Source organism: Hesperophylax consimilis, chromosome 23 (assembly GCF_061612785.1).
Source record: "Hesperophylax consimilis isolate HC1 chromosome 23, BYU_Hcon_1.0, whole genome shotgun sequence".
Taxonomy (NCBI): domain Eukaryota; kingdom Metazoa; phylum Arthropoda; class Insecta; order Trichoptera; family Limnephilidae; genus Hesperophylax; species Hesperophylax consimilis.
Window position 1 is genome coordinate 1,918,574 of NC_142858.1, and position 12,067 is coordinate 1,930,640.

General features: G+C 35.3%; 1 protein-coding gene across 1 annotated transcript in view; it reads left to right on the top strand.

The window, feature by feature from the left end:
- Positions 1 to 12,067, top strand: part of LOC149412209 (tetratricopeptide repeat protein 39B-like) — an 82,357-nt gene that overhangs the window by 8,510 nt on the left and 61,780 nt on the right. The window lies entirely within an intron of this gene.

The window sequence follows — 12,067 nt, forward strand, 5'->3', positions numbered from 1 at the left end:
TCATGTGTATCTAATTACAGACCTGTGGCAATTCTTTCGGCACCGGCCAAATTATTTGAACTCGTAATACAAAAACGTATATACTATAAAGTAGAACCATTTCTCATAAACCAGCAGCATGGGTTTAGAGAGGGCAGGTCTACAACGACCAACTTAATGGTATTTACGGATTACGTCTCAAATATATTGGACAATAACGAACAAGTAGATGTCTCATATAATGATTTTGCGAAAGCTTTTGACAAAGTGGATCACCTCATATTACTGAATAAACTTGAAAGCTTCGGCTTCTCATACATGCTGCTTTTGTTCTTTCATAATTATTTGTCTAACAGAAAACAATACGTTGTTTACGGGCAGTTCACATCGAAACTCAACGCCACAAATTCTGGGGTCCCTCAAGGGTCTAATTTAGGACCACTATTATTTTTATTGTTTATTAATGACAAAGGGATGTTTATAAGATTTGTAAAATTTTTATTATTTGCGGATGACATTAAACTATACACCTGTATAACGACAAATGAAGAATCCATTCGTCTACAAATCGATATCGACGGTATAGTAGAGTGGAGTCATCAAAATAAACTTCATTTTAACAGTAGTAAGTGTTCAATTATGTGCTTAACGAGGGCAAAGCGTACTTTGTATTTTAACTATAAAATGTCTGGTACCTCTCTAAAACATATTTCGATAACGAAGGATTTAGGAATCACTTTTGACACGCGTCTAACTTTTCGAACTCATATCGATTCGGTGTGCAACTCTGCAATGCGAATGCTGGGTTTTGTTATATGTAATTCGAAATCTTTTACGAATACGGCAGTCATAAAAATGCTTTATTTTACTCTGGTTCGCAGCATTCTTGAGAGTGGATCGATAATATGGGGACCCGAAGATGCCCTTTACTCAAATGATGTAGAAAAGGTGCAAAAAAAGTTTATGCGATACCTCTACATGCGAGAGTTCGGATATTACCCTTTATTGTATCCCTCTGATTTTCTTGCCGGAATGCTGGGGATAGAACGTCTAGACGTTAGGAGAAATATTGCAATGGTGTTAGTGGCGCACAAGCTGCTAAATGGGCACATTTGCAATCCAGATATTCGGGAACGAATTTCTTTTTATGTCCCTGATAATTTCATCAGAGATAGACAGCACAGATTATTTATTTTTCCAAGGGGCAGGACCAACCTACCAATGATCATGCCTTTGGGGAGAATAACTACTTTGTTAAATCAAATTTCTTCTGTGATTGACATTTTCAATTTGAACCAAAGAGAATTTAAGACGGCAATAAGCATACTATTTAACAAATCTGGTTAATCAGATAGTATTGATGTATTTACCCATGCAAATAAATGTATGTACTGACTTCTTATAAACTGTAATTTATAAACTGTTATTTGTGAAATGTAAATGGAATATACTGTTTTTCACAATAAATCAATAAAATAAAAAAAAAAAAATAAAAAAAAATCACTGATCTAAAAGCTTATAATTTCAGGAGAGTACCTGTCGTTTGTTCTTTTACTAGTGGGTCTATACAAATGTTGGTTGGACTTTCCCAAGACGAAGTAGTCCATATTATGTGATTATCGATTGGGAAGGTCTTTTTGGGATGATGTTTTACTATCTATGAAACACGTAGTTTTAGCTAAAGACGATTTATAATGTCGTATATTCATCACAAAGGATCCGAATTAATATAATTAATTTAAGTCTTAAATATAACCGGCTAACATACCCATTCATCCGAAACATTGTGTTTTTTAATGGATTCGCCTACATGTTCTTTAACCTAATCAGTGTTCACAGAATACTCTCTTAACCTTAACCTTACAAAATCCAAGACGAACAAAAACCATTATCTGTGTTTGTCGGGTGAACTTTACCATTTCTTTGAAGTTTAAACTGTGCTTGTAATTTAGCAACCTTCCGTTTCTGACTAGATTGGAGGCATATTATTTAGTAATTACATTACGAAGCAATATTTGAAAGTGCCCGGAGCCAGTGGTACTATGAGACCCGGAGTGGAAGGAGGATGGAAGATAAAGTATTTGGCTCTTCAGATTTGGGCACTATACACGGCTAAAGCCATTTCGACAAACGTGCAACGTTTCGATTCTGAATGGATTCCCTTCAGGATTGTGCAGACAGGGCCACCCTTGTGAGGTATTACACCAAATGAAAATGGAGCAGGATAAGCAACGGGATTTTTTTTTCTGTACCTGGCCCTACAGAACTGCCCCTTAGTTCTTTGTTAGCGCTTATTCCGATCAGTTCTTCTTGTCATATGATATCAGATTCTTCAACATTCCACTTCCACAGTCAAAATGTCCTCAAACTTAGTTTTGAAGTCTGTGTGAAGTACATTTAAATGTTGAACGTCATTATTACCCTCGACGTTTTTCAAAAACAAGTTGGGAATCTAGGAAAATTCGCGGCTTCCGATGTGCAATGTTTTGCTACAATATATTAATACTGACGAGAAAAGGAACGTATAATTTTATTTATATTCCTCACCTTTACGAAATATAAAAATACAAACATCAAATAAGTAATTTCTCAGTCTATTATTAGTATTACGTAAACTGTGTTATTTGTGTTAGGTGTATTGTGTCATCTACGGAACTCCTAAATGTTGACTTGAGGTAAATGGGGGTCCGCCCGTATGTACCTCCATTTGAATCTCGCAGACCCCCAATTTTTTTTCTTCCCCTTTCAAACCATCTTCTTCTTTTTGAACGCTACTACGGAACCTTAACATAGAAATTAAATACATTTTATTTGCGCACGCCGGGTGTCGAACCAGCGGGCTCTGGATTTGGAGCTGAAGCTAATGAGGTCTTTAATGTAATAACTATGTAAAGTCCTCGTTTGTTGATTACCATATCATTATGTTCCTCGAACATTCCCGCGTTTGCTTTAATCGGCTGATCCCATCGACATGGACCAATATATATATCGATGGCTGATCCCTAATAAATGTCCGAATGATTAAATGGTAGCCTAGTCGAGTCACGCTACCGGCTTTGACGCAATAGATGCAATTTGTGGTCGGGCTCTGACCACCTGGCCACTGGGCGTGTACTATTAGCTTGGTACGGGAGGCGTTAGGGCTTTTTCATTTCACGTTTCACGTCATTGCTGACAACCCGGGCGTTTTAGCTTTCATGCTATATTGCCTAGGGCCTTATAAATAAACTTGGTGTACATTTTAAACACATTAATTAATAAGGGGTACGTGTTTAACTTTTCCCCTTATACACGGTGTCCGGAAACTCGTAGTACAAGCGGGAAACTGGAGAATCTACACCACATGGGGAACCCAAAAAAACATAAAGTTTTTTGATTTGACCATTTTCAAAAAAAAAAAAAAACAAAAAAAAAATATTTTTCGGCTATTTTAGGGTTAAAGTTTTTTCTGGTGTTTAGGGTTGAATAACAGATGTTTTAACCCTGCAGAGCAGAAATATTTTATGATTACACCGGGTTAAATGAAGGGTGATTTCAAAATAATGCTTCAAATCCGAGTTTCTTCATTTGTTTTACTTTCAAATAGTTTTAATTAGTTGGGTACTTTGATCTTCAGTAATAATTTATAAGAATTTGATTAAAAAAAAAAAAAAAAAAATCAACTTCAAACTCGATTTACTCGATAACGAAAGCTCAAATAAAAAAAAATATACTACAAAATCGACTCCAAATGTGATGTAGATTCACCAGTTTCCCGCTTGTACTACGAGTTTCCGGACACCCTGTATATTGTTTTTATTTGAAGATCTTGTACGGATAAAACTGAGTGATGTGCAGAGATGTACTTTATTTCAAATAAATCCATTTCAAATGGAAATGCAAAATGGGTATTTTCCATTTTGCATTTTAAATGCTTTTCTAAAAACCATTTTGCATTTTGCATTTTAAATGCTTTTCTCAATGCATTTTCCATTTTAAATGCTTTTTTGCAACATTCTTCCTACTATCTCCACTCATCTTTTTTTATTAAGCCCCAAATATCAGTCGGTCCTCAACCTCGCTATGAGAGATAATTTACATTTGTCAAGTTGCTCCCTGGTAGGAGCCCTGGCAATTGAGTGATACCATTACAAAAAATACTGATTCAAATACTGAACATGGGGCCATGACGCTGTAATATTAAATGTTAGATAGCAGTTTCTATGTTTTTACGGTGGCAACATTTGTCCCGCACAATTTTTTTGTGGTTCATAATCCGTAGCCGTGGCATTTTTTGATTTACCATCATGTAATATGTTTGTTCTACATTGATGTCCATTATTAAATGACAAAACTGTTTAAAAATTCTATAATTATTTTAATTGTTTGACCTGAGAAACCATTTTGCATTTTCAATGCATTTTGAAAATAGGTATTTTGCATTTTGCATTTGAAATGCTTTTCTAAAAACCATTTTGCATTTTGCATTTTCAAATGGAAAAGTTTTGACCCATTTCCATTTTGCATTTCAAATGGTTTTGGGTACCCATTTTGCACATCTCTGGTGATGTGAAATATTTTTGTTATTTGTTTTTGGGGTGTTATGCCGTGTTGCGCTAACTCCTTCTTTAGCCAACGTTTCGGACAGCATTGCAGTGTGTTATAACACATCTGCCCTGATGATGGACACTGCAATGCTGTCCGAAACGTTGGCTAAAGAAGGAGTTAGCGCAACACGGCATAACACCCCAAAAACAAATAACTTTTGTGAAAATCTTAAATCATATTTGATGTGAAATATTGTCAATTTATTAAAAAAGCTGGTCAAATTATTCGTTTTCCTGTTAAAAATGGGACTAAAGGTCTATAACGGATGATTTTACAAATTTCATGACCAACTATCATTAAAGCACGAATATGTTATACGGAAGTCGGAACACGTGTTCTTCAAAATTATAAATATGTTCGTATCTCGTCCATTATATTTATTAATAAGATGTGTTGAGATATATTCTGAATGACTAATATTCAATCAAGAAATGGTCATTCAGTCAGACGTTTTCGAAATCAGTTTTAGTAAGTAATTTACCTCCGTCAATTTCATTAATAACAACTATAAAAATTCTATTTTAGGGTGGGAGAAGAGGATGGGGTGGTTATTTCAAATTTCACGTAGACAGCGAAGTTCCTCTACTTTTGAAGGTTAAGTGGTCAAAATTGCATCAATATCGGAAAGAAAATGTGGATTTACATTTAAAAAAACATACCACATACATAGCCACTCCTCTTTTATACTTATTATATATTAATTTTTTTGTGAAACCGCACAAGAGTCCCAACTGCTCCCAACCGTCTGAAGCCAGTTATACTCACATCCCCAATCGGGGTATGTCGTTACGCTTAAGATAATAGGGAGGGGAAGGACATGGGGAAAAAAGAAGAGGGTGGGGAAGTACTATTCAGATTTGTTCACCAAACACGGCTAAAGCCATTTTAAGCAACGTTTCAATTCTGAATGCTGGTCTTACACCAGGGCGATATTGAGAGTACCTTCTAGTATACAGGGTGTATCGGCACTAACCCGACAAACTTTAACCAGCTATTCCTTAGCACATTTGGAGTAAAAAATGTTATGGGCACTTTGCTGTCCGGTAGCATTTTTTTTTCAATTAAAAACAAAAAAATTTAACATTTCCACACTACATCACTGTTATTGGCACTGCGTTTCGTGTTCAACAGCTGTTATAAGCAAGTATGTCATAAAGCGTCTTCGCTCTTTCGCACACACTAAATAATAATAGTTAAAAATGAGACGAATGGTGCCGTGCCATTTCGTTGTGATTCTAAAAGTGCGCCAATATAGGTACACACGTGCATTATTCAACGGAATTCGAATAAAATATTTGCCAGATGGGTTTTCAAACTTTGACAAAGCATAAAACAGTGGTGACATGTGGTGAAAATATGAATAATAATTTTTTTATTAAAAAAAAACGTTACCGGACAGCAAAGTGCACATAAGATTTTTTACTCCAAATATGCTAAGGAATAGCTGGTTAAAGTTTGTCGGGTACGTGCCGATACACCCTGTATACATAGATAAATATGAATATACAATCTATATAGACAATAAATAACGGTACACTGCCAATTAAGTGATTTTTTTTTTTTTTAAAGTAGATACAGTGGGTTGCCATATTAATAGGGACACCTATGGAAAATGTGTTTTTCACACTTTGTGTTCATAAAACAAAGATATTTATAATTTTAGGTGCGGTTATTATTATTTATTAACAAGGACATTGAATTTTGAAAATTATATACACCGTATTTGTCCTTAATCTGCGATTATTATTTTTTTTTTTATTATTTTTAAACATTATCGAACAAAAAGTTAATATTTCGTAATTTCGCCTTTAGCCGCAATAACAGCTTGTACACGCCGTGGTATACTATCAATGCACAATTTTGCAGTAATCTTTAGTTCAGGAGAATGATGCCACACCCGGATGAGGGTTTCGATGAGCTGCTGCTTCGTTGTGATCACCTCCTTGGCAATCTCCCTCTTGGTGAGCTCCTACAGGTTTTCAATAGGGTTCATGTTAGGGGAATTCCCCGGCAAAGGTAAAACCGGCACATTTTTTTTCAGCCAGGAGTGCAGTGACTGTCCTGGCTTTATGACAGGGTTCGGAGTTGTGCATATAAACGTATTCCTGGCCACCAGGGAACCATTCTCCGACTTGAGGCAGTAATCGATTTTCCAGTATTTGTCTTACTGATACTGCCTCATAGTCCCTTGCACGATGTGGAGGCGCCCCATCCCTTTGGAAGAGATGACTGACCACACCATGATACTGGTAGGGTGTTTGATCGTCTCTACAAGGCAGTCCGGATGAAATTTCTCTCCTGGGCGTCGTCGGACGAACGATGATTTATCCAACAAAATTTGGAATATGGCCTCGTCAGAGAAGTACACCTAAAAAAAGGCCATAATCAAACTAGTGGAATTTTTTTAAAGTTTGATAACCACGAAATTGTTAATTACAATATTCCAGTTCTCTATAGTCATGTTTTGGTGTGCGTTGGCCCTCCAGTAGTTTTTTCCTCATATCTACTGTGAGGCGAGGTTTTTTAGCTGGCCGATGGCCAATGAGGTTCTCCTCAGCCAATCTCCTCTAGACTCTCCTTTGGGAGACTTCGATATCATATTCGTTGATCATCAAGGTCAGACGAGCCACACTCTTTTTGTGGTTTTGGAGACAGACGTCTTTGATTTTGCGGTCAGTACGAGGTGTAGTGATTCGTTTTCTGCCACCATTTTCCAATTTCCCATTGTGATTCAATTCAAGGGGCAGGTTTTGATTGATTTTCTAATTTATCCTGTTAACCACAGACTTTAAAATATCTGTAATGGTTGCTATTTTCCTTTGGGAATGTTGAGTGTTTAACAATAGTGTCTTCACTTCCGCACATTTTCTTGGGGACGTGTCTGAAGACCTAGCCATACTGAAAAAACAGAACATTGGACTCAATATGGAAAAACTATTCACTGAAATAAGATATTAAAAATAAAATTACAAAATTAATAGATAATTAATAATTACTTACATTTTTGTACAGCTAAACTGTTAAAACTCTTAAATATAATTATTATGTATATTTATTTACCAAAACTTAAATCACGAATTTTCACAAAAATGCTGGCCACATGGAAAAAAACCTTAAATTTTCGAGGGATGTGGCACTTTGCGAGTGTTGCCACTTCTTAAAAATATCAGTGGTGATACCAGCAACAAAAATAACGAAGGAATGGCCATCATATCCAAGTTATTTAGAAGTAGAGACAACTTAAACATAAAAATCAGGAAATATTGGAACTGTCCCTATTAATATGGCAACCCACTGTATTACAATTTAAAATGTCTGTTCGATTGTGTCTATGACTGTACTTCCGGTTCAATTAACTCTTCTGCTTTGAATTTGAATTTCACTTTCGAAATTAGAAGTATTTGTTTGGAGAATTCAGACAAGCGATAAAGTACCAACCTATTTAAATATTTTTTACCGAAAAATATTTAAAATGCCATTTTAAAAATTGGAATTGATTTGTCGAGAATTCAGACTAACCAATTTAGGTGAGACACGTACCGAAATAATTGATTCCACTTTTTTCATCTCCAATTTGACCTCCTACGCTTCCGACGCTCTAATGCCAAACGACTGGAAACTACCGAATCCGGTCCCCGCGCACTGCTACTCGCGTGATAATAGTGGAACACGTTTCGATGAAATATTACTAAGCAATAGCGCCCCAGTCTTTATCACGTGATTTTTCACGTGTCTGCGCTAGTGACATTATACATAACATAATCACATAAACCAACACCCAGCAATGCTACCTTTGTACCTCTGATTCTGTGTGAGGGAAAGTTTTGAGCAAAGGAAGCAGTTAAACTGGGCCTTGAAGAGATCCAAGTTGTAGGAGGGAGGAAACAATCAGGCCGGCAAATCATCCCGCAGCTAAACTATTAAGGCGATGTCATACGTAGTAATGTAAAATCATGTGTTTTTGGTTTGAAAATTTGGTCGCCTTGAAATGTTTCAGATGCTTTAATTAAATACTGCGAGTAGAATACATCTTGGCCTTTGAAATCATCGAGTAATTTTTAGATAAGTCTTTTTATAAGATCAGAAAAAAATTATGTATAAGGCCTATGAAAACTGCTTTAAAGTTCAAAATCTCCTACTTACGAACCCGTTTTCGGTTATGATTTTATTGTTTAGTTTGGAAAATTAAGTTATTTATAAAATGATCGAAAAAAAAATTATATTTTTTGCCTGAAAATCCACAAAATAAAACAAAAGGCACTTTTTGGCCATGTTTTTTTCTTGCATAAATCAAAACAGTCGGATGGTATTAAACGGGAATTTATACCTTATCGCCATCTACGTAAGGATTGTTATTGATAGCGGCTCAATTTAAAATATTACACGACGTAGTGCATCGCCTTAAACACATTACGTCATAAATTTGGTTTGTAAGTATGTAAATATAATACATGCATATTATATTTATAGAAAGTAAAGTGTCAGCTACACTACTCGCTTCGACGCTTCGACGAAGTCCTCGACGAAGTTAGCCGAAGTTCGAAGTGCGTGCCCACACACTCGTGCAATTTCGCGAGTAACCTTTGAAGTCCTTTGACTCGGGCGCATTTACCGACAACAATCGGAAGTCGGGCGAAGCGAAGCGAATTTGCCCGAAGCGAAGCGAAGTTCGTGCCCACACTATCGTATTCGGTCAACTTCGATCAACTTCGCGAGTAGTGTAGCTGGGCTTTAAAAAGAGTCGATGTTTTATTATCAAGTCGTAAAAATATATTTTCGGGCACTACATTGCTAACGCTGGCTAAACCTCATGAGATACACCAAAATAATGTACTACGGAATTATATATCTTAAGGTGATGCACTACGTCGTGTATTGAGCCGCTATCAATAACAACCCTTACGTAGATGGTGATAAGGTTTAAATTCCCGCTTAACACCATCCGCCTGTTTTGATTTATGCATGAAATTTTTATTTATTTTATTTTGTGGATGTTCAGGCATAAATATATTTTTTTTTCGATCATTTTATAAATAACTTAATTTGCCACATTATACAATAAAATCATAACCGAAAATGGGTTCGTAAGTAGGAGATTTTGAACTTTAAAGCAGTTTTCATAGGCCTTATACATTTTTTTTTCTGGGCTTATAAAAAGACTTATCTAAAAAATACTCGATTGTTTCAAAGGCCAAGATGTATTATACTCGCAGTATTTAATTAAAGCATCTGAAACATTTCTAGGCGACCAAATTTTCAAACCAAAAACACATGATTTTGCATGACTACGTATGGCATCGCCTTAAAAAGGGCTACAGAAAAGTCCTTAATGGTATATGTCTATCTCATAAGGATAATCCCTAGCAACGCCGGGTATACGTCAACTATTTTGTAATAAAAGGAAAACTTTCGCATATATCATTATGATAATGTATACAGGGTGTCCGGAAACTCGTAGTACAAGCGGGAAACTGGTGAATCTACATCACATTTGGAGTCGATTTTGTAGTATATTTTTTTTTTATTTGAGCTTTCGTTATCGAGTAAATCGAGTTAGAAGTTGATTTTTTAAAAAAATTTTTTAATCAAATTCTTATAAATTATTACTGAAGATCAAAGTACCCAACTAATTAAAACTATTTGAAAGTAAAACAAATGAAGAAACTCGGATTTGAAGCATTATTTTGAAATCACCCTTCATTTAATCCGGTGTAATCATAAAATATTTCTGCTCTGCAGGGTTAAAACATCTGTTGTTCAACCCTAAACACCGGAAAAAACTTTAACCCTAAAATAGCCGAAAAATATTTTTTTTTGTTTTTTTTTTTTTTTTTGTGAAAATGCTCAAATCAAAAAACTTTATGTTTATTTGGGTTCCCCATGTGGTGTAGATTCTCCAGTTTCCCGCTTGTACTACGAGTTTCCGGACACCGTGTATATTAAGAAGGTTATCCACTGGAATTAAAGAAGCAACTCAACATCTCCCGTGACGTAACGTTTGGTCGTAAAAATTATAACATTTATAGAATTATATCATCTATGACGTCATTTTAGTTTCAGGGCTTATTGCAAGATGTGTTTATTTTTATTTATTTTTTATTTTTTTATTATTATTTTAATATAGATCATAGTTACATTAAATCATACATATTTTGCAATATATCATATTATTATATATTATTATTTTATAAATACAAACTTATGTTTTCATGAGAAGGTTTTTGTGCAAAGCACAAAGGATAACAAATAATTATTAGCCTGAAACACCCATATAATTTGAAAATAATCTTGCAAATGTTGCAAATATAAATGTCGGCGGCATTTATTTTTTCTCGGAAGATTTTTAAAATTTATATATGTGTTTCAGGCTGTTAATTTGTGTTCATATACGTCATCTTCAAACTTCAAACAGGGAAGTGATATAATAATAATCGGTTTGTCCATGTTGCAGTTATATTATCCTTTTCGAAATCAAAATATTTACATTTGCGATGCAATTCGTGCATTAGTAATAACAATATTTCAATAATCGAATTATGTTTCCAAATAAACGTTTGGAAAACTACCACACCACCCACATACATGTGCCTACGAGTTTTGCTAAGCGCAATTATTTGAATCTCGACTAGTTATGTACTACAATATTGCGTTTTGATTTATTTAGATGGATATGTAGTGCAAAAAAAGTTGTTTACCCAATAATTTCAGACAGAAAACAAAATTGCAATGTTGACGATGCCAGGACTTAACGTTCGGGAGTTTTTTCTTCTTTCGAACGCAGCGTGCGTCGCCCATATTTGATTTGAGACATCTATAAATGTTTCGCAATCGGACATTCTTGCTTTAAGACGTAACAATACCTTAAAATAACGTCGGAATCTTAACGACGTAAGTGAAGAAGCCATGCACAAAAATATGCGACGCTCGGCCCTGGTGTATTGGACAGAGCTATGGTTGAATTTGCATTAACTAATCTATAAAAAAAATAAAATCTTAACCACACAAGTGGGGAAGTCGTGTAAAAGCAGTAATCGGCGGGCGGCTCGCCGGCGGTTCTGGGCGGTCCTATGGTCGAATTTGCCCTAGCATGCCTAGAAAATTGATCTTTCCGTAGGGTTTATTTTCATTATTTCTGATGAACGTATTACTAAAACGTCACATGTCAAATTTTCAAACCGTTTTACATTAACTATTTAATGGTAAAGAACTGTTTTTAATAATCTTATGTATAAATATCTTACATCCGTAGGGATCGCTCTAAATATATACGAGTATATATGTACGATATAACAACTTCTTTGGAATTGATGAAACCCCTGTTGTTGGAGTCTTGGATCGCCTTAAGAGGACCAACCGCCACACAACTCTGTCACGGGGACAAGCTTTTTGCTTCATTCACATTTATACGTCGTCTCTTAAATTTATTTTTTCGCAGAAGGTACCTAATTACAAAATTGTTTCGGCGTCGTATACGTCATCGCGAGTGTATTCCTATTTCGAT